Below are 23,109 nucleotides of genomic sequence, written 5' to 3' on the forward strand. Positions count from 1 at the left end.
AAGAGTATTCTACATTTATTGTGATTGCTGGAAGACTACAGTATTTCAGCAGAGGTTTACAACCCAATGGACATTGGTCTATTTGTGAAGTTGGCATCTGGGTGTTTTATTGATAAACTTAAGCCTTAGTAAATTATCATCCTACAAAAGTTAAGTGGATAATGGTTACTCAGGACTCATATTTGGAAGCAATTGAATTAATCTGGACCAATTTTGATCTTCTATTTTTTTCTTGCCATTTCTAGAAAGCTTTTACCCATCCTTTGAACTTGCAAATATTTTCTTTTGCCTTTCATAGATTCTAGGTTCAGTGATGACCATTGCGATCATCTAGTTTGACCTTCTATAGACCACAGGCCAGAGAACTTCACCAAAATAATTCCTGTTTGAACTAGAGCGTATAGTTTAGAGGGAAAAAATCCAATTTTGATTTTAAAATGGCTCATGGGGAAACCACTACATCCCTTAGTCCATGTCTACACAGCCAGCAGTTATTTTGAAATAATGTCAAAATACTGTCAAGTTGGAGGACTTCTTACTCCGACTCCTGTAACACTCATTGTACAAGGAGTAAGGAGAGTTGGAGGAAGAATGCTCTATTTCAAAATAAATGCTGTGTAGACATTCCCATTTTCAAAATAAATTGTGCAATTGATGTAGCTCTATTTGCATAGCTTATTTCGAGTTAAGCCCTGCTACGTAGACGCACCCTTAGTTAGTTGTTTCAAGGTCAAGATACCTTTGTTGGTACAAAATATATGCCTTATTTTCAATCTGAGTTTGTCCAGCTTCAACTTCTGGCCATTGGCTCTTGTTTATCTTTGGAAATTGTAAGATTTCTTTGCTATTTAATATTGTTCCTCACATAGGTCACTCCATAACCTTTCTTTGTTAAGCCAAATAGACACAAAGAGCTTTATCACTATATGGTATGTTTTCTAACCCTTGAATCGTTCTTGTGGCTCATCTCTGAACCTTCTCCAACGTATCAACATCTTTCTTGACTTGTGGGCCCCAGAACTGAGCCCAGTATCCCAGCAGCAGTTGGTCGCACCATTGCCACATATAAAACATATTACCACTTCCCTGCTCTTAGTTGAGGGTCCCTTGGCTGTGCATCCATTGTCACTTTTGACCACAGCATCACACTGGCAGCTCAAGCTGAGCGGACTATCCGCCCATGACTCACGTCTTTTTCAGTCGGCAAAGTCTCCCATCCTAGGAGTATGCTACATTCTATAGACTTTGCTTCTAGGTGTATGACTTTTCATTCGGATGTGTTGAAATGCAGGTTTTCTTGCGTCCAGCTTACCAAGCCACACAGATCACTCATGTTAGAGCTTGTCTTGGTCTCCCACCACGTATCTGTCTGTATCCATCTATTGACCCCTGTCATTCATTTAACAGATCTTTGGGGAAGGGACTGTCTTTGTGTTCTGTGTTTATACAGCAACTAGACCAACGGGGCTCTGCTTCTAGGCCTGGTGAGGATACAAATAATAATCTAAACACAGAATTTGTACCGCTTTCAATTAGGCTGGTATGTTTCCAATAGCACAATCACCTGTAGTATGATGCAGATATTTCTATAGGAAGTATAGCTATCCCTGTATGGGAAGGGCAGTAGGCTACACTGGTATGAGATGTCTTCACACTGTAACAATGCACTAGGGCAGTGGTCACCAACCAGAAGATAGGATGCACTGGTAGATCTGGGAGTCTCTGACAGGTGATCCTGACTAGTTTGGCCAAGAGGCTGTCAAGTGCTGGCACGTCATCTGTCCCTTCACCCCACTGCTGAGCATCTCCTGCCTTTTGTCTTGGAGCTGCCCCTCCCTCTGGGAGCCTTCTGCTGTCTGGGCAGGGCAGGGGAGGGAGAGGAAGATGCTGATGTCAGGGTACCCCTCCTCCACTCTGTATCCTTTCTCCACAGAGCAGAGAGGGGGCACAACAGGACTTGGGAGGGAGTTTGCTGGCTGCTTCAGGGAGTGCAGCAGGGCAAGGGCAGAGGTGAGCCTGCCTTAGCCCCGCTGCATCACCACCCAGGAGCCACCTGAGGTAAGTAGTGCCCAGCTGGAGCCCACATCCTGAAGTCTTGCCCCAGTCATGAGCCCCATCCTATACCTCAAGCCCTTGTCTTAGCCCCAAACACCCCTGCATCCAAATGCCATCCCAGAACCTGCACTTAGTACCCCTCCTACATCCCAACTACCTGCCCCAAGCTCAGCTCAGAGCCCCTCTCACACTCCAGATCCCGTAATCTATGACCAGAGCCTGCACCCCAACCCTCTGCCCCAGCCTGGTGAAAGTGAGGGAGGATGGGCCAGAGAGGGAGGATGGAGTGAGCAGGGGTGGGGTCTCGGAAAAGGCCAGGAAGGAGGTGGAGCAAGGGTATTTATATTTGAGGTAGATCTTGGATTGCACTTGAATTCAAACAATGATCTCGTGCTTTAAAAGGCTGGAGACCACTGCACTAGGGGCTCTAGTTGTATAACTGTATCAGTTAAAAAACATACACCAAAACAAAATATTGACACTAGTATAAAAACGTGTGTGTATACCAGGCCTCAGTAAGCAGGCCAATTTGAGCAAATGTTTCCAAATATATAGCGGAATATCAACGTATATAATAGACTTCCAAGCCGCAACATTAAGACAGATATCTAATTTAATTCCATTCTAAGCTTTTGTTAACTTTATTAATTTTTCCTGAAGGTTTCAACTCTGACATGGAACTGACTAATTGACTTTCTGATCCACGATGCTGTGGAAAGAAGGGGCGACGAGATAATCCTGGAGAGAGGAAGGAAGGCCTTTGGCAGCTGAAAGGGTAACTAATTTATCTTCAAAGTCAACAAATATCCAGGCATCAGGAGACTCACATAATTAATTTATCCGAGGAGATTCACACTGCTCAGTCACACAGCAGTGCTCTGGATGCTAGAGTCCTGATGCTATGAAGGCAAATTTGGGTCCAGATCCTCTAGGGGAGTAAATCAGCATAGACCCATTGACTCCTGTTGAGGACCCAACTCCCTTACTCCAAGCAAATTCTGAGAGGAGTTTAGAGAGCTGTTAACCCAGCCTTTCTAGGTGGCAAACATTAATTTGACATTTTCTGAACTCCAGCTAGCAATCTTATAAATATAACTGTTAGCACACAGATGTTAATTATGTTCTCTAAATTTTTTCATTCCCTTAGTTTGACTTCAGTCAAATATATTAGTACCTGGTACGGTATTACGTTGGTGCTGCTGTACTATATGGGTGTGTCTAGACTACAGGGTTTTGTCGACAAAAGTGGACTTTTGTCGACAAAATTATACCTGCGTCCACACTGCCTTTGAGTTATGTCGACATAACGTCGACAAAACTCAGCAGTTTTGTCGACGTATGTAAACCTCATTCTACGAGGAATAACGCCTTTTGTCGACCGAGTTCTGTTGATAGACGGCATTATTGCATCTACACTGTCCTTTGCGTCCACACTGTTATGTTGACAAAGCGGCTTGCTTTGTCGACAGAACTGGATGTAGTCTAGATGCTCTTTGTCAACAGAAGATTTGTCGACAGTATCTGTCAACAAAACTTCTGTCGACAAAACCCTGTAGTCTAGACATACCCTATAAGTCAGCCCTGCAGCAGGTACCCCTGACATCAGTAATGCTTGAAACTCACAATCAAGGTTTTGTCTTTTGCAAATTTGACAGCCTGAACTGATGGGAACCCACAATCTTGTAATCTTGGCCTTAATTGAATGATGTTACCTCCAAAAGCTAGGTAGCTATTCCCACAAAAGTAGGCTGTCATTAGCTGCATCCCAGCTATAGGAAGGGATTAGCTACAGACCCTACCAAATTCATGGCTATGAAAAATGCATCATGGACCATGAATCCAGTCTTCTGTATGCTTTACAGATGTCATGGGAGAGCCTCTCTCAAACTGGGGGTCCTGACCCAAAAGGGAGCTGCAGATGGGAGGGTCTCAAGGTTATTTTAGGGGAGTTGCCTTCAGTGCAGTTCTTGGCCAGGTGCCCAGTTCTGAAGGCAGCGCCCTTTTAGCGGCAGCATAGAAATAAGGGTGGCAATATCATTCCAGGCCAAGCTTCTGCATTGCTGCCGTCAGAGATGGCCGGCTGGAGAGTGGTAGCTGCCGACTAAGGGCCCAGCCCTGCAGGTAGCAGCACAGAAGTAGGTGGGGGAGGGAAGGGGAGGAGGCAACACCATACTGGGCCAGCCTTACCACTGTGCTACTGCTGGTGGAGGCTCTACCTTCAAAGCTGCCCTCTAGGGGTACGTCTAAACTACATGCCTCCGTCAACGGAGGCATGTAGATTAGCCAGATCGGCAGAGGGAAATGAAGCCGCGATTAAAATAATCGCGGCTTCATTTAAATTTAAATGGCTGCCCCGCTCTGCCGATCAGCTGTTTGTCGGCAGATCGGGGCAGTCTGGATGCGCCGCGTCGACAAAGAAGCCTTTCTTGATCGGCACAGGTAAACCTGGTTTCACGAGGCATACCTGTGCCGATCAAGAAAGGCTTCTTTGTCGGGGCATCGCGTCCAGACTGCCCCGATCTGCCGACAAACAGCTGATCGGCAGAGCGGGGCAGCCATTTAAATTTAAATGAAGCCGCGATTATTTTAATCGCGGCTTCATTTCCCTCTGCCGATCTGTCTAATCTACATGCCTCCGTCGACGGAGGCATGTAGTCTAGACACACCCTAGCTGCCCAGCTCTGAAGGCATTGCCCCTGCCAGCAGCAGCACAGAGGTAAGGGTGGCAGCATTGCGACGCCCCCCTACAAAAACCTTGCAACTGCCACACAATTCCTTTTTGGGAAGGGATCGCTAAAATTACAACATGGTGAAATTTCAGAGTTAAATAGCTGAAATTATTAAATTTATTATTTTTTAATCCTATGACCATAACATTGCCCGAAATAACAGGGGTGCTGGATCAGTTTATATAGGGGGTACTAAGAGCCAAAGAAAATTATAAACCTGGTATATGATGAAAGCCACTTCAAGCTGGGGGGGGGGGGTGCTTCATCCCCCACCCCGCACCCTTAGTTGCAGCACCTCTGAAAATGGGCCAAGAATTTGTTGGGGTTCTAACTCTAGAATGGAATTAGTTTCAGTATAATTAGTAATAGATTTAACAATAGCCCTAAAATTATTTATTTCAGTGAATCCCAAAGCATTTTGCAACCTGTTCTACAAATGACTTACAGGAACACTTCGGGCCGGATGTATGCTCATGCTGCTGTGTAGACTACAAACACTGCACATCCAGCTAGCACCAATGTAAATAACAGTATAAACAGTGAGGCACGGCTTAAGTGAGTAGGGAGATGCCTGAACCATGTAGGAATGGCCCCTACGAGGCATTCTACACACCAAAGCAGCACATCCGCTGTCTCCACTGCTGTTCGTAGCAATTTAGTGTCCTCTGGCTGCTGGAGCCTTTCCCCGCTACCCGAGCCTTTCACTGCTGCATACAGCTGCACACCACAGAGAATGGGGATGCAGCAGCCCCCTTTTACTCTGGCACTTAGCTACCCACATCCTGCCTGCTGCCGCAGTGGTGAACAAGGCCTAGAGATGCAGGGCTGTGTCTAATGGGATTTCAAAAGAGCCCCTGCCGGCGACGCTGATTTAAATGGGCGTTAGGCATTCAGCCTGTTTGGACACTTGTGAATGTCCCAGTGGACACATACCTGCATCTGTAGAGGCCAAAACACCTATGAAAATCGGCCTTTGCCCCCTGGAACTGACATGATAGTTCCACCCTGCTCAGCAATGCTACCCAGCCATTTGGGCAAGGCCAGCGGAACTGAACACAGGAAATACTGGTCCACCTGATGGAGCTACCTGGGGTCGAATTTGGTTATGGGGCGGGGGGAAGTACGCTGAAGACTTGCAATATCTTCACCTCCTTCCCCCAATGCTGCTGCACTCGGAATCTTGCAAAAATCCACCCGGGGGGTTAATGATAATCAACTGACAGAGCCTCATCCAAAGAACTGTGCATCCTGCAGCACAGTAGAGGAAATGGCCATGGCAGAGCTTCTGCTTGGTGGTACCAAGAGGGGAGCCAGGCCCTCTGCTGAGTCACCATTTCTTGCAATTCCTGCAGCAGCCCCATTGGTCTCCACGGAGACACTCCCAGTAGATTTGGTGGGTGTTGGATTAGCCCCCGTAGTACATCTGCCTTGCGTAGGTTGTAAAGTCTGGCGCACCAGGGTACAGCATGACCAACAGCCGTACACAGCAACCTCATTACCTTAGGAGTCAGATTAGCCACTTGGCTTTTGTAAGGTGTCACGTTGCTGAATTGGAGGGAAGCAGCCAGATCGCTGCTGCACCCCTAGGTGGGGGTGTTGGCCCCAGAAATTGGTATGGGGGGAGCCATGTGGGGTATTGAATGGGAGATTATTGTTTGTTGATCTTATGTACGCTATTTATGAGAGTGTATAATGTCTATGTGTGTAGGTAGGAATCTGTAATCGAGTGGAAGCTGAATATTTCTGTGAATGTGGTTGAGCATTGCTATGGACAGGCTGAGTAGTGAAGCCCTGTGGAACAATGGCCCTTGATGGCCCAAAGACACACCTAAAGCAGGAGGGCGGAGACCCAAGAGCTGCCAGCAGAGAGAGGCTGAGGACCAGGTGACCTGCTGCATACCAGAAGAGGACAGGGAGGGGGTATAAAGAGGCCATGTGGTTGATGCCATTTTGTTCTCAGCTCAGCACTTCATCCCAGAGGCAGCACTGCAGGGATTGAAGAGCCCGGAAGACCTGTGAACCCATCCTGATCGTAGGATGTGCAATAAGAACTTTTAAACCAGCAGCTGCAACATCTCTGCTAGAGCCTGCATCGAGAACTGGGAGATTCGGTGCATGTAACGTACTGTACTTTAATAACCTTACTCTCATGCTTTTCTTTCCTGTAATAATAAACCTTTAGATATAGATTCTAAAGGATTGGCCCAGCGTGATTTGTGGGTAAGGTCCAGAGGGTAAATTGACCAGGGATCTGTGGCTGGTTTCTTGGAACCGGACAGAACTTGTTCGGGGTAGGTGGGATTGGGTGCTAGGACCCCCCACCTGTGTATGAGGCCCGGGGCCATCTGGGGCACGGATATTGCTGGGATGTCGGAGGGGTTTTGCTCGGGAGGCTTCAGGCAGGCAGCTGAAGCGCTCTGTGGGACTGGTTTGTGGCCTGTGTGGAAAGGTCACCAGTCGGGGGCTGTAAGTAGCCCCGGATTCGAGCAGTTTGCCCTGAGCGGATGCCCTCAGCTGTGCCCAGACACGGCCCGGTCCGTCACATAAGGCAATGGTTTGCTAAGGCTTCACTTTATTAGGCCAGCGTTTCCTGCAGCCCTGAGAACAAGTCCCACTGTTAGTCCCCTTGTCATTGTGGTTTTTATGCCCAGACCATTGCCCGATGAAATCAATGGAAAAACTCCCATTGACTTCAGTGGACATTGTACCAGACCTATTTTCAACAGCATACAGACAGGCTGGAATCAAACTCCTGGATATGAATGTTCCTAAATTCAGATCCATTGGGTAAAATGAAACTTGAGGCTAAACTCTTGAGTTTCATAAAGCCTTTTACATGTATAACCTTTCCCAGGGAATCGGAAAGGCTGCTTAGGATCCCTGAAGATTAGTAGATCCCAGTATGTAAAGCCCTGCATGGATACAAAATTGAAAGTAGGAATAAGAGATCCTCCGGAAAAGGGCTTTATTCCGGAGGATCGTGCCAGTCTAGACGCTTTTTTCCGGCTTTTCCCCAAGCCGGAAAAAAAGCGGCGGACATGTTTATTTAAATCCGCGGGAGATATTTAAATCCCCCGCGGATTTCCCTATTCTGACTTACCTGCTTTGCATCCCTTTTCCGGAATTTGGGGCCAGTGTAGACGTAGCCAGTGTGTATCCACATCCCTATCTGCAAAAATGAGCTGTGGCTATCTGCATTCACATCCACAGATATAAAGCAGATATCCACAGATTTGCCAAACTCCACCAGTATGCTTATCGGTAGGATGTTAGCTGCTCTCACAAGAATTCTTATGATTCCACAATATTCTGACGTGAAAATAGCAGGTTTCCTTGGGAATAGCAGAAAGTTGAGCTCAGAAACTTTCACATAAAACTCAGCTAAGTAGCCTGTTCTCAATCCCCACACTTCCTTGTTGTCTATGAATTCGCTAGAAGACTTATCCAGCATTTCCCAGGTCCTTCAGGGCAGGGGGCTGGTGGTGTGGGGGGTCCAGGACTCAGATCAGGGCCTTGGGGATGTGGGGAGATCAGGGCAGGAATCAAGTGCATGGGAGGGTGTGAGAGTTGGAGAGAAAGGGTTGGGGAGAGGAGGGGCTCAGGGCAAGGGATGAGGAGGAACTGAGGGCAGGACATGGGGATGACTGCTGGCTTCTCCATTGCAATGGCCTCCTGCAATGAGGTGTAACAGTTAATCCGAACTAAGGACTTAGTTCCGATTAATTTCTGACTGCTGCGTGTAGCCACGGGCAGTCAGTTCGAACTAAGGGGATTTAAAAATGGCGCTCGCCTGGGAACATGCAAATGAAGCCTGGGATATTTAAATCCCGGGCTTCATTTGCAAGTTCGAATGCCTACATTAGCCACCCTAGTTCGAACTAGGGGGCTAGTGTAGACATACCCTCTCATATCATGTCCCTAGGAACAGAAGCTGCTCCCTTTGCATGTTATGAAAAACAGTCTTTTTCCCAGCACTTCCGGTTGTCCTGGCACAAGCCAGCCCTGGCCTTGTTTTAAATTAGGATAAGAGGAAGCCGCATACGGAATTTGGTGGCCCCAACTCTTACCATATAGGATTAAATGGACTCGCAGCCAGACACACTGTAAAATATATAGATCTATTACAAAAGGTCGGCTAATGACCATCTAATGAACTATGATCCTAGCTACTCACAAAATTATCACCTGCAGAGTAATTTGGTACAATTCTCGGTGTCTCATTCCAGCGATTTCTTTCTTCCCATCCTCTCCTCTCAGATCAAGTGTGATGGGCACAAACGCTGCAATTAGTCCCCACAGCACAGAATATTTTTTCAGCTTCATGGTCCACTAAATTTAATCTTTTCATTGGATTGACCATGGCAGCAGCATCTGAAATAAAAACCTTCCTGCTGTTGTAACATTAATGATGCTTTGAGGAAAGCAGTGTATGGTAGAACAAATAAATATTCCACACTTCCTGAGTTAACAGCCCAATACCCTAAATTATTTTCTCTGGTGCAGCTTGTCAGTGTTTTTCTGTTTAAGTTATTATAGACTGAGATTCCCTCCCTCCCCAGGTAAACAAGCAAACAAATACACACACACAGTTCCTTATTTGTTATGAGTTATTTTTGAATTGCTAGTTGTTTATAATCCCCCACTATAATTACAAATGTAATTGTGACCTCAACTACAGAACTTCACAACACTCCTCCATAATTATCATTAATACGATAAGCCAAATTTCCCGCTGATGCAAACTGGCACAACTCCATTAAAATAATTTGTATTTACAACACTAATGTAAAGGCATTGAGAATTTGGCCCATGGGTAGGAGATTGTTTTATACTGTAGTGTGTGTGTGTGTGTGTGTGTGTGTGTGTGTGTGTGTATACGTATACCACTGCCCTCTGCACTGCCCTCTGCAGGATGAAGTCAGAAGAGCTCATCTATTTTGTCTTAACCCCTATACTGCTTTACCAAGGGCTGTGGTGGATTTTCCATCACTGAGCAATTTTAAATCAAGATTGGGTGTTTTTTCTAAGAGAGCTGCTCAAGGAATTATTCTGAGATATTCTATAGCTTGTGTTATACACAAGGTCAGAGTGGATGATCACAGGGGTCCTCGTGGCCTTGGAATTTTTTGAATCTATGCATACTAATGAATTTATCTGCACAGCGTGCCTCTGAAGCTGGTGTTATCCCCACAGGAGCTGACAGACTCACCGGACCTCTGGGCAAAGGGCGGGGGCCGGCTCTGTGCTCTTGGAAGGGGTGGGACTTCAGGCAGAAGGGGTGGGGCTGGAACGGCCAGTATCTGCACCACTTGGACTGCAGGGTGCTTCCCTCCCGCCGCTGCTTGGATGGCGCAGCATGGAGTTCCAGTGGTTATTTAAAGGGCCCAGTCTCCATCTGGCACTGCCAGCTGGGAGCCCCTGGCCCTTTTGAATCACCAGATTCCTGGCCAGTTGCCCCCTTTACTGTCCCTCTCAGTGGGAGCTGAGGCAGATAGATTTAGAGGTTTAGCTATAGTGGTTCAGGGAGTCTACAGTACAACCAGGCATCAATCACCTGCCTTCCAGATCCTGCTCTGGTGCTCTAACCAAAGGTCATCCCTTCCTGCTCTGCCACACCCTGGCAATTCTCTTTTAACACAAATGAGATGCTGCTGCAGTTTGGGATCCTGATCATTGTTACTCCACCCTGCTTTGAGCCTGTAATTCCAGCTGGTACTGAAGCAGGAAATGCAGAAATGGGGACGAGAAATCCTTTTCAAGAAAGCCTCTTAGTGTAAGATTTCAGAGCTGGGCCTTAGAGGGAGTTGAATCAAAACTGTTGATTCAACCTTCCCAAACTTTGAACATATTCTGAGCTTTGATCCCAATTGTATCTTTTGTAGCAAAAGAGCTGGCTTTAAAATATGGTATTGGCAGTAATGCAGGAAACCTACAGGCCATTTTCCTCACCCACCTTAATCATTCAGGCTATGTCTAGACTGCAAGCCTCTTTCGAAAGAGGCTTTTTCGAAAGATACTTTCGACAAAGCCTTTTTCGAAAAAGAGCGTCTAAACTACAATCAGCACTTTCGAAAAAGCAAGTTGCTTTTTCAAAAAAGAGCACCAGGCAGTCTGGATGCTCTCTTTTGAAAAAGCACAGTTGGCATTACATAGAGCACTTTCGAAAAAAGGCATTATTCCTCGTAAAACGAGGTTTTCCACGGTTGAAAAAACTGCTGCATTCTTTTGATTTACTTTCAAAAGAATGCGGCAGCAGTCTAGATGCAGGGGAAGTTTTTTCGAAAAAAGGCCACTTTATTTCGAAAAAACCCTGTAGTCTAGACACACCCTCACATTTACAACCAGAACTTCTTCCTCCCTAAGTTTAGACAGGGATGACTCTCTCCAGGTTGGCAGTTTGGCTTTGATTCAGGAAAGCTCCCAAAAATTAAACAGCTTATCCAAAGTGTAGCTGAACTAAGCACTGTCTAAACACATGGGAAAAGAGGGGGGGAGGGTCTCTCAATCCAAAAGTTTACAAACTAAATAGAGAGGACAAAGGGGCACAGAGAGTTTAAGTGACTTTAACCTCACACCTCAGCAGGGCTGAGAATAAAGGATAAAGCTGGAAATATTTGGCCAACCTTTTCTTGGTGAAAAATGCAGATTAAGCAAAGCCAAAACATTTTGCAAATTCATACTGGTTTCACTGAATAGTTCATCCTAAAAAGCCCCCACACATACACTAAAATCTAGAAAAAAAACTTTCCAAAATGAAATATTTCAAGTTTGAAAGAGTTTTTCATTTAGAAATTTCCCGGGCTCTGTCCACTAGATTGTGCTGCCTTCAAATTATGTTTCTGATGCTTTACTTAATTTTGTTTTCTATATTAGTTTTCCTGATTTACTCAGAAGTTGAAGAAAGGTAGGGAGCCCTCTGCTGCAGTTTATGTTCAGAATATACACAGCCAGTCTATTTCCCTAGCTGTTTCCCTAATATATCTATTTTTAATAATTTGTAATTATTAAAATGTTATTTTTTTGATTGTATAACTGTTTAGGAAAGCCAAGATGAAAGTCAAATATGGTAACAGTTTTCTTTCACTTTATTCATCAGGCCTCTGGAAACTAATGAGATTTATTCTGAGAATTAGTTTATAATTGTGCTTTAACTGCACTGTGACATTTAATAATGTCAGAAGGATTTTGCTTTAGGCAGAGCGATTTCAGTCTCTGTAGAAAATTAATTACCACTTTCTGAATAAACTATGGGTTATTTTTTTCCTGTGAGCTAAGCAATATTTTCAAGGTTAAGCTCCTTTCTGATATTTTCCAAAAGTCTTAAAGAGAAAAATGTGTAGTAGAGCTATAGATCTGGCATGCTGGTTTATATTCACTGCTGTATGAGAAACTGATTGCATTAAGCAGTCAGAGTTCTGACAAAGATTTCTTCTTGTCCTTCTTCTTTTCTTTGTATTTTATGATTTATTTGCCCAAGAGTTTTCAAAGGGACTAATGATTTTTGGGAGTCTCCAATTTTGGATGCCCAAGGTGAAAGAAATGATGGGGATCTAATTTTCAGAAAGTGTTGAGGAACAAAAAGTCACTAGTCACTTCTGAAAAACATTGTCATCTTCTGTAAAGTGGGACTAATAGTTAGAACCAGATGAAATTTTCGACTGAAACTTTTTTTGGCCGAGAATATATATTAAGTGACACTGAATCATTTAACAAATTCATGTTCAAGAGAAGGAAAACAATAGTCGAAGTAGAAGGATACTCAATTGATTTTATGGAGATATTAATGGATTATGGTAGCACATTGGAGCTTCTTTTCTATTATTTCCTCTATCTTTTGATGGAACTGTAGAACTTTTTGAAACAAAATCTCTTGGTCTTAAAATTATACTAATATGAGAAGCAAATGGAAACCAGCTAGCAAAGCTGAACACATTTGTTTTGCCCCAATCAAAACCCATTTGAATGTTGTGATTTGGAAAATCTGAGTGAAACTTGCACGTTATTAGGTTTGGATTTAGCTGAGACAGAGGGTATGTCCACGAGGAGTAACGGTAGTTCGGACTAGGAAGCCTAGTTCGTGCCGCGTGTAGCCGCGCGGCACGGGGTTCGAACCAGCCGGGATTTAAAAATGGCGGCGCCCAGTTTATGCAAATGAAGCCCGGGAAATTCAAATCCCGGGCTTCATTTGCAAGTGCGGTATGCCTACATTACCCTCCTAGTTCGAATCAGGAGGGTAGTGTAGACATACCCAGAGAGGGGAAGAAGCAGTAGAGTGAGGGAACAAAAACAAGCTGATGAAAACATAGATACAGGATGTATAGCGGGAGTGGGCACGAGAGCCCCTGCGGGCTGGCTCTGGCCCACCACCTGGATTGATTTGGCCCACGGAGGCCCTGCCACTCCCCCACCCCAGGCCAGTTAGGTTACGTCTACACTGCAGGATTTTGCCTGCAGAGAGTATGATATTGAAATGCTCATTAGCATTTGTCGCGCTGTCATTTGCATATTCTCTGCCGATGCTTTTTGCACAAAAAGAAGCCATATAGATGGGTCCATTTTGTGCAAAAAAATCCTTTTGTACAAGATCCTTATACCTCCTTTTTTGTTCAGAGAGCAAAGGCAATCTGCCAATGTGGGCAGAGAGTGCATAAGCGACTGGAGGAATACCGTGCTGAAGGAGGTCCCAGCAGAGCATGAAGAAAGGAGAGCACCCCAGGAGAGAGTATGTCCTACACGGCAGCACTCCAGGAGTCCTTCGTGGATAGGCACCCCTTCCAGACCTTGCAGATGAATGTTCCCTCCTCCCCAGGTTCCGTGGCCTGGACTCCCAGGAGCCCTAGAATGCATTTGTGTGAGAAGGACGGCCTCACACTCCATCCCCAAGGATGTACCGTGGGCCAAAAGGCTGTCCTCCCTCCCTGAAGTTCCCCCCTGGATTCCTGTTCTGTCACTGCTCTGTGTTTCTTTAATAAAAGCACATTACTTTGGAACAACAGTCCCTTTATTGCCTGTATCGAAGGGCTGGGAGGTTACAGACAAGCACACTGCATACAGGGGCAACTTCTTGAGAGTGACATGCAAGACTCTCAAAACTGGCCATTCATAAAACTATCTTTCAAAGCATCTTTGAGGTAGGCTAGATCTTCAAGGATCATTGTTGGCATTTCAACATCTCTGACTGTAATTTTTCAGTCAGTTCCAGACTGTAGCTTTCCAAACAGGCAGGCGTTCCTAAAGATGCTTGTGTTATGCATCTTTCCCGACTATTCCATACTGATGTCAGTGAAATAGCCCTTATGATCCACCAGCCCCTGCAGCAGCATCGGTGGTCGGATGCAGGAGTAGCACTGACAGACAGAACTGAACCTGGGACCTTGGAGCTTAGAGCATGAGCTTCTACCACATAAGTGAAATGCAGATTCATTCTTTCTCTTTGTGAGTGGTCTAAGTGCCACTAAGTGGGGTAGTACCACACGCCGTAAGAGGATGGGTTACACAGGAACTGTGGGATAGCTATCCACAGTGCATTGCTCTCAAAGTTGAAGATATCCACCATACCAGGGATGCGCTACTTCGACCTATGTTGAATTCTTGCACACTGTGGGGACATGTACCTTCAACTTTACAAAATCGGGTGCTAAAAAAACCCGACCTTAATACATTTGACATTATCTAATAGTGTAGCTATGGCCTTTATGTGAAGAACCACTAAGGCCTCTTAAAAAGAGCTACTTTGCCACTATAAAAGGAAATGAATCTTCCGGTGGAGCATGTTGACTTTGCCAAGGAAACAGCAGCAAGGCACATTCATTTAAACTGCCTACTGCTAAATCAATTGTGCTTGTGACTTTCAGAATAACAGCTGCATTTACATTCACTTTATCCTGGTCACTCAAAGCTGGATCTAAAACTTATTGAAGTCAGTGCAAACATTCCCATTGACCTTAAAGCAGAGGTGGGCAAAAGAGCCTCTGTGGACCAGATCTGGACTGCGGATGTCCTGCTGCTCCCCTGAGGGTGGCCTCAGGCCAATCAGAGTCTGGGGGCAGAGGGAAGCACACGAAGTTTTCTCCACCTTGCCCCTGCCTTGCCAGGAGTGCTCAGTGCTTAGAAGTGCCACATGCTCCTGGGAGGGTGGGAGGATACTTTGTACGCTCCCCCACCCCTAATCCCCAATTGGCCTGGGGGCAGAATGAGGACCACGTGACGTCTCCCACCACCAGGATCATGGGCACCTAAGGGAACCTCTGGCGGGGGGCAAAGATTTCACGTGCTCCCCCACTGCCAGACCAAACATGGTCTGTGGGTGGGGAAACAGAGAAGTATCCTGGCCCCACCCCGTCCTCCTGAGGCCCTGCCCCTACCGGTTCGACCCGGGGCCATTTCAAAGATTTCTTAAGTGGCCCCGAGTAAAAAAATATTGCTCACCCCTGCCTTAAAGGTTGTTGAAACAGGTCCTGAGTCTTGAGAGTGAATTTGATGTTTCCAAAGCCAGAAACTTGCCTATACTCGCAAAGTGCTGGCTTCTGTCCTTTATGTCTGCTGGTTCTACTGACAGCATCTGAACTCTTTTCTCCTCTACTGCCAGTTTCTCCTGTTGTGAATACTTCTTTGATCATCAACTCCTGGCCACTGACAATTTAAAACTCATTCTGCCCACTTGACACACTCATTATTATTGTGCCATGGCCTATAACAGATTCCTTTAAAGTGAACTTCAGCGGGAAACCACCATATTAATTATCTGAAAGAAATGGCTGAGAAAGAGGCTGCGGCCTCTGGGAAAAATCTGGCATTTCATTTCTCAGCAGAATTCCCACTTTTGCAAAACACGGGGCCAGTTCCTCCACTGTGCAAACCACGTAGCTCTTCAGGAGTGTGATGGGGCGGCCGGGGTAATGGACACTAACCCCGCGCCCCACACGCAAGTGCCGGGGGGCGTAGCCGCCGGAGGATCGGGATGGTTCTGCCGGGCCTGTTCGGCGGTGGCCACCCGCACAGGCGCTGCCAGCCCCAGAGTCAGCTGCCCGAGGGCGGGCCGCGAGTGGCCCAAGGCGCAGGCGCTGGCGTCCCTGGAAAGGGCGCCGGCTTTAAAAGAGGACTCCCTGCCTGGAAAGAGGAGGGAGGGCCCCACCCCGGTGGATGGGACCAACAGGGCGCTGGACCCGAACCCGGACTCAGACCCACGCCGGTAGAGCCACGCAGGCCCCCGCGGCAGACCAGAGCGGCGAGAGGAGGTGAGCCCCCCTGGCAGGGAAGCGGCGGACATAGACTGACCAAGGCGGAGGAAGGAGCCCAGGACAGGGTCGGGGAGCCCCGGGGACCGGTGAGTTGTGGCTATGGCCCCCCCGGTTGGGCAGCACGTCGCAGACTCCTACCCTTAGGGTCCTGGGCTGGGACCTGGAGAGAGGGTGGGCCCAGGTCCCCCTCCGCCTCGGAGAACTCCTATAAAGACTGACAGTGAAGGTGCAACCGGTGGCTAAAGGCGCCCCCCTCCCCCTCCCCGGGAGAGATACGTAAGGGGGGGGGGGTGTGACAGGGCGTTTGCCCTGCACTGGCCCTTTAAGGGCAAACCCCAGCCTGAAGCAGGGCTGGGGAGTTTAGCCCCAGCTGGGGCTGCGTTAGGGGATGAGGGCCCAGCTGGGGGCTATATAAGAACCTGGGCAGCAGCTCCCAGGAGGAAGGTCAGTGAGGGCCTGGCTGCTGGGGAAGCAGGAGGCTCCCTGGAGCTAGGGCAGGGCTGGGGAGGGAAGGCAGGGCTAGGGGAGCTCTGGCCAAACAAACTGCAGGGCCTGCATAACGGTCCGGTGGAGAAACAACAACCCCCGGAAGGGGGGCTCACAGACGGACTTGGGCACTGCCGGAGGGCAGTGCGGTGAAGAGGACGACACGGCCTGGAGGAAAGAGGGGAAGCCCCACCAGAGGGAAGGTACTCTGCCAGCAGAAGGAGCTGATTCCGGAGGCAGACGGCAGACCCCCGCTACGGTGGTGAGTGAACCCCCTCACAAGGAGTCAATGGCAGTACACCCATTTATGCCACCTAAGGACTTGGCCCTGTACATTTTTTCACCGTAGTCATGGGAGTGAAAGCTCCTAGTGCAGCTGTCACTCATGACAAGTGACAGTGTACAAGAAAAACGATGGAATGATGGTACTTAGCGATTCACAAATTCTGTCAGGGGATGAAACAACCTACCCCAGGATGGAACAAGCTGCAGATGTGAAAAGGTGAGTGTCTCTCACCTGTTTTTTCCATTGCCTTTAAATTCCCTTGAGCCAGTTTGTGAAGTGCATTTCATCCCTTAGGAGCAGGATAATGGGGGTTCTCTGGTGTCTCACTGTCCCATGCTGCCTGCCTCATGCTTGGCTATATAAAGGGGAAAAGGTGAAAGGAGCCTGGATCCCCTTGTGTGCCCTATATAGAAGCTGGTCACAGTTGCAGTCCTCCTGTCTGCTTTCTTTAGTAATGTTTTAGTGCAATTCAGCACAAATATATGGCCTAGGCCTAGGACCTCCCACCCTTCACCTCTGCATTGCCTAATAGATCTAGCTAGTCATCCAGGCCAATGAATACTGTACGTGGCTAATCTCCAAGTGGGATTTTGATACATCTAAATGGGTGTCTAACATGTGGCTTTGCGTCAATATACATCAATAAACCACCCAGTTTAGTAAATGTAATTCAGGAAACCTCCATGCAGCAAACTGAATAGAATTCAGTGAACGAACTCCTGAAACTTTGAAGACTTGAGTTTATCTAGTGTGTTGGGTTTGTCAGAATTAAGATGTGCTTGCTTGGCCACCCAACAGCAACTTCATCAGTACCATGAAGGCCCTTGGGGCCATGGTGAAATCCAGTCAGTTGCTACTCATTAATAATTTTAGTGATGATTTAGTTGGGATTGGTTCCTTCTGGGATTTCTTCCAGCCCTAGGATTCTATGGTTTTATGGGGTGTGCCATTGACAATTGAGGTAGATGATGTACATACACATTGAAAGAGACTATCTTGGCTCTGTATAGCTTACGGTCTAAGGTCTGGGCTTCATTGCATGGGATGGTGTGATGGTAACATGAGTAGGAATACCACTGCTAGCTTTAATTTAGCTAGCACCAGTAGCAGTTGTGTTGATGTGGTGACATGGGCTAGGAACTAGAGTATGTACATAGGGTCCCCTGTAGGCTTGTACTATGGTTGCTAACCTGTCCTGTCATGTCTACAGGATTATTGTTACCTATGCTAGCTAACCAACCACTGCTAAAATCATACTTTCCGTGTAGAAATACTCCAAAATGATGCAAGAAGCATAAAAAGGTGAAATGATTTTCTTAAGAGCATGATGATGGAAAAAATTGGGACTAGAACTGAGGTCTCCTGAGTCTTCTGCCAGGGCCTAACCACTGGGTCACTGTGTCTTTTATTCTTGATAGCTTGTACCAGCAGCCTCAGAGTTTAATGTCTGTAGGCATACACTGGCTGTAAGTGCTTCTGTTCTCGTGTAGATCCTAACTCCTGTTACTTGTAATCCAAACCCCTCAGTTTTAATTCTCATTAAAAAATGAAATGTCTTAAAAGCAATTACTTTCTCCCAAATATTTAATCGTTAAAAGTTTAATTATAATAATAACTTTAGGGAACTTCCTGTCAACTCAGTAATAACCACATCTTGGGCTAATAAATACCTCAGCCTTGGGCTTCTGGAAATATTAGCCCAGGGAAATGATTATTGCCTCAAACAGAAAGCATCTTCAATTATCTAATGACTCATGTTTCCCTCATTCTGGGCTTGTTGAAATTTAGTTTAACAAACCTTGAGAGATTAAAAAAAGATGAAAATAAGTAAAAAATCATAGTTTCCACTAGCAATTATATAATGATACACTGGTGTTAATGCGCTTTTGAAAAGTCAGCTCAGAATACTGTGGAATAATCCATTTCAGTTGTTTCTTAAGTAATTCACAGTCTTAGATGACTTCTCTTGTGTTTACTTTGGTACAGTATTGAATAAATGTTTTGCTATTAATTTGGCATCCTATATCACTTTCCACGGATGTCACCTGAAGACATGCGTTCATTCTTAATGAGGATGAGAGACTGCTCATTTCACCAGGATTAATTTGATTGTGGCTTTGTTTTTGTGTTCTTTTTTTGTTTTTAAAAGAAAAATGCAGGAAGGAAAAGTACAGAGAAAATGAGAGATTTATTTCTGTTCTTGTTAACCAACGCTTGTTTGTCCAGACTGTCATGAGAGTCAGGATGGCCATTTGACTAAGGACTGGAGTTGAACTCCAGAGGTCTGGTTTGATTTCCAGCTCTTCTATAGCTTTCCTACATGACTGGATGTGTTGTGTAATTTTGGGGTCTCAGTGTCCCCACCTGTAAAATGGGGGTAATATTGATCTACTCATGGAAGGGGAGGGGGAGATGCAGTGATAATGAAATCAGTAATGAGTGTGGAGAGAGACCATTGTGTGGAGGGCAATAGAAATATCTACCTGTTAGGAAGAAAAGAGGTAGGTGTCAAGATCCTAGGCAAAGGTAAACGGGACTAGTGGCAAAAGCTCACTAGACAGGAACAACGGCTGGCCCAGCCATAGGCTAAAAGTTAGAACTGCAGACAGATCTGGGATCATGCTGAGGGCAATAGTGGATATCAAGGTCCAAGTGGGTGTTCCAGGTTTTGAGTGGGAGTCACTTCCAAGTTAAAGCTGAGGTCAATATTAAACATTCAAGAAGAGAGTCTATAAGGTGGTTGTGGCTGCCAACTTAGGATCCACATTGTTGCCTAAACACTTCCTGGAATGCCTATTGGGTTTATATAGGGCAGAGAGCCAATTCTGCACCAGGAGGCTGGTGTCTATCACACCCCTGCTCATAGGAATGCTTGTTGTCTTTGTCTGCAGCGGTTCGTGAGTAGGGAGTGCAAGCTGGTAACAGCTGCAGCTGGGAGGTAGTGTGGATGTGTAGAGCCCCGCAAATCCACAGATATCCGTGGCTCATTTCTGAGGACACGGATGTGGATGCAGATGTATATTGTGCACCTAGAACCCTACAAATGTGAGGATATCTGCTTTAGATCCACAAATATCCATGGCTCATTTTTGCGGCTACAGATGCGGATACAAAATTTCATGTCCATGCAGAGCTCTATAGGTGTTAGCTGCCTGGAAACTCTGCCTGGGTTGGAGACCCATTGGGACTTCCATTGGTAGACTGGAGACACATGTAGTAGCATTTACGCTGCCTCTTCAAACCCTCATAGATCAATAGTAAGGAATCAGCTGGTACCTTGCAGCGACCTCCAGAGCTTATGGATCTTAGCCTACTTTCTAGGGGACAAGCATCTCTTATAAAACCTACCTCAACAAGTGGAACTTACATTGGCTGAATTTTGGGAAGCCTCAGCAGAGACACTGAAAAAAATATGGAGACTGTTTATCCCTTAGAGCAAGGCTACTCAACATGCAGTCCGTGGCCTCATGCGGCCTGTTTGTATACGGCCTGCGGCGCCTTGAGCCGCCTGCCTGCCTCATCGCTGTGGGCTCCAGTGGGAGCACCTGCCGAGCCGTGTGCCGTCACACCGAGTCAGGCTGCATGAGCAGGAGCTGGCGGCAACAAGAAGTGGTGGCAAAGCACGTCTGCCGTGTCAGCCACAGCAGCAGAGCCTCCCTGCGAGCTGAGCCACGCAGCACCACACTGAGCCAGGACGTGTCGGCACATGTGCAGGAGCTGCCAGGGGCAGCAAGAGGCGGGGGGGGGGGGGAGCTGCGTAGCGAGGCTGGGGTGAGGTCTGTGCTGGGGCTTGGGTAGGGTTACTATATGTCAACTTTTTCCCGGCCATGTCCTTGTTTTCACATGTTAAATTGCCATCGGAACGGGTTTTTTAAAAGGCAAAAAATGTCCAAGATTTTTTTGCCCTGCAAACAGGATTGGGGAGGGGGCGGTGGCATGCCTTCAATGGAACGTTCGCAGCCCCACACCTGGACCACTCACAGATGCTCTGCGCGTGAGCCCTGGCACCTGGAGGAAGAAGCGTGAGACTCAGGGCATTACCTTCCACCCCACTAGATTTGTCTGTAGCTCTGCAGGAGGGGAGGGGCATTGGGTTGAGCTGCCCTTGTGCTTTAGCAAGCTCTCTCCAGCCCCAGCGAGCAGCCCTATAAACCGCAGTGGAGGTGAGTCAGGCAGTGAAATACTTTAATGAGGAAAGGAAAAGTTTCCAGTTGTTTGCTTATTCCAAGGAGAAGCAGGGGTCTAACATTCTTGCTCATCTGAAAGAGCTCAGGAGGTCGTCTTGTCCAACCCCCTGCACAGAGCAGGACCAACCCCAAATCAATTGTCCCACCCAGGGCTTTGTCCAGGAGCAGCTATAAAGAGCAGGTTTGGGTTCTGCAGAGCCTTAGCCAGATAAAGTGGGAGATAAAGAAGGGAAGATGAGCTAGAAAATGGTGTGTTTGTTTTGGGCTTCTGAGTTCTGTTTTTTCAGAAACTCTGTCGCCTGCTTGAGGAGATGCACTGAAGAGTGAATTTGAGCAGGCAAGTCACTAGAGACAACTCTGAAAAGGCCTCGTTGATGGAGAAATAGAGACAGAATGGTGAAAGAGGCAACTCCAGTCCTGAGGGTGGTCTCAGAGGTACAGGCATCTTCATTCCTTTGAAACTCTGATATTCTAGAAAAAATATCTGAAGTTCTTTAGGCGCTTTTTGGAAATCCCACCCATAAGGCTTATTTTCAATCGATAATTTTTTCTGGCCCTCACAACTGGCTATGAAAAATAAATGGAACGTTTCAGAGCTCGTCATTAATACTTATGAGCTTTATGAAATTTACTTGTAGTAGGTTTGTTTTCCCTGGGTGTATACGTGCATCTGCAATCTATCTTATAGTGTGTGTATATATATATATATATATATGGCATCCATCACTGAATATCTGTGAGAAGTTCAGGTATAAATATACCTCTGTGAGCTAGTGATTTTTTATTATTATTTTATTAATTTTACAGATGGGGAATGATCACAGAAAGATTTAAAATTAATGTAAATGTGCCCGAATCCTCCACACTCTTTGAAAGTGTCAACCAATGTCTCTTTTTCTTTTCACCTGTGTATTGTACTGTATTTGAACATTGGAACGAATAGAGTTCCTGCTACATCACAGCACCTGTGCCTGGCTCAGTTTTAAGAATGTGCTCACATGAGGTGCATCTACACTACACCCGTAGCTTGAAATAAGCTACACAATTTGAGCTACGCAAATTGCATAGCTTATTTCAAGTGTATTTCAAAATAGCTTATTTTATAATTTGATGGTGTCTACACAGTGCCAAATTTTGAAATAAATCACTATTCTGAACATCCCTTAATCCTCGTGGAATGAGGTTTACCGGGAAGTTGGAATAGCGAGCCCATTATATTTTGAATGATATTTTGAAATAACGGCATGCTGTCAAGACATGAAATAGCTATTTCGGGATACTGGAAGTATCCCAAAATAGTGCTGAAGTGTAGACATGCCTGGCTGTGTCTAGACTGGCAAGTTTTTCCGCAAAATCAGCCGCTTTTCCGGAAAAACTTGCCAGCTGTCTACACTGGCCACTTGAATTTCTGGAAAAGCACTGACGATCTCATGTAAGATTGTCAGTGCTTTTCCAGAAATACTATGCTGCTTCCGTTCGGGCAAAAGTCTTTTTCCAAAAGACTTTTGTGCAAAAGGGCCAGTGTAAACAGCACAGTACTGTTTTCTGCAAAAAGCCCCGATCGCGAAAATGGCGTTCGGAGCTTTTTTCGGAAAACCGCGTCTAGATTGGCCACGGACGCTTTTCTGCAAAAAGTGCTTTTGTGGAAAAGCATCCTGCCAATCTAGACACGCTTTTCCGAAAATGCTTTTAACGGAAAAGTTCCGTTAAAAGCATTTTCAGAAAATCATGCCAGTATAGACGTAGCCTTAAAATTCAGCACATGCTTCAGGGTTAGGCTGAATCCAAATTTTAATAGTTGAGAATGGGATTGTCAAACCATCTAGGAGATCTAGGTGCCAGATTTTCATTCATTTTAGTAGAAATTGGATGTTACTTCAAAATTTTACCCTAAAGTTCTAACATGATGAACACTGAAATCAGTGTGAGCCGCCTTGATGGCATTAGTGGCACTGGATAAGATACTAGCTTAAACATATTCTCTCTCTGGGTACATCTGCACAGCAACATTATTTCAAAATAACTTAGGCCGCGTCTACACAGCAGGCAGTTAGTTTGAAATAATGTCAAAACATGGTCAAGCTGGAGGACTGCTTACTCCAACTCCTGTAACGCTCATTGTACAA

General features: G+C 46.1%; 1 long non-coding RNA gene across 2 annotated transcripts; it reads left to right on the forward strand.

Moving 5' to 3' along the window:
• The first annotated feature begins 1,930 nt into the window (after nucleotides 1-1,930).
• Nucleotides 1,931-13,742, forward strand: LOC112546797 (uncharacterized). Of its 2 annotated transcripts, XR_003090504.2 has the most exons (4): nucleotides 1,931-2,058; nucleotides 2,716-2,830; nucleotides 11,658-11,688; nucleotides 13,395-13,742. It is a non-coding gene; the product is annotated as an uncharacterized LOC112546797 (long non-coding RNA). The 2 variants fall into 2 exon arrangements; XR_012898003.1 differs by lacking the exon at nucleotides 11,658-11,688.
• The last annotated feature ends 9,367 nt before the right edge of the window (nucleotides 13,743-23,109 follow it).

This window comes from Pelodiscus sinensis, chromosome 28 (assembly GCF_049634645.1).
Source record: "Pelodiscus sinensis isolate JC-2024 chromosome 28, ASM4963464v1, whole genome shotgun sequence".
In the NCBI taxonomy this organism is placed as follows: domain Eukaryota; kingdom Metazoa; phylum Chordata; order Testudines; family Trionychidae; genus Pelodiscus; species Pelodiscus sinensis.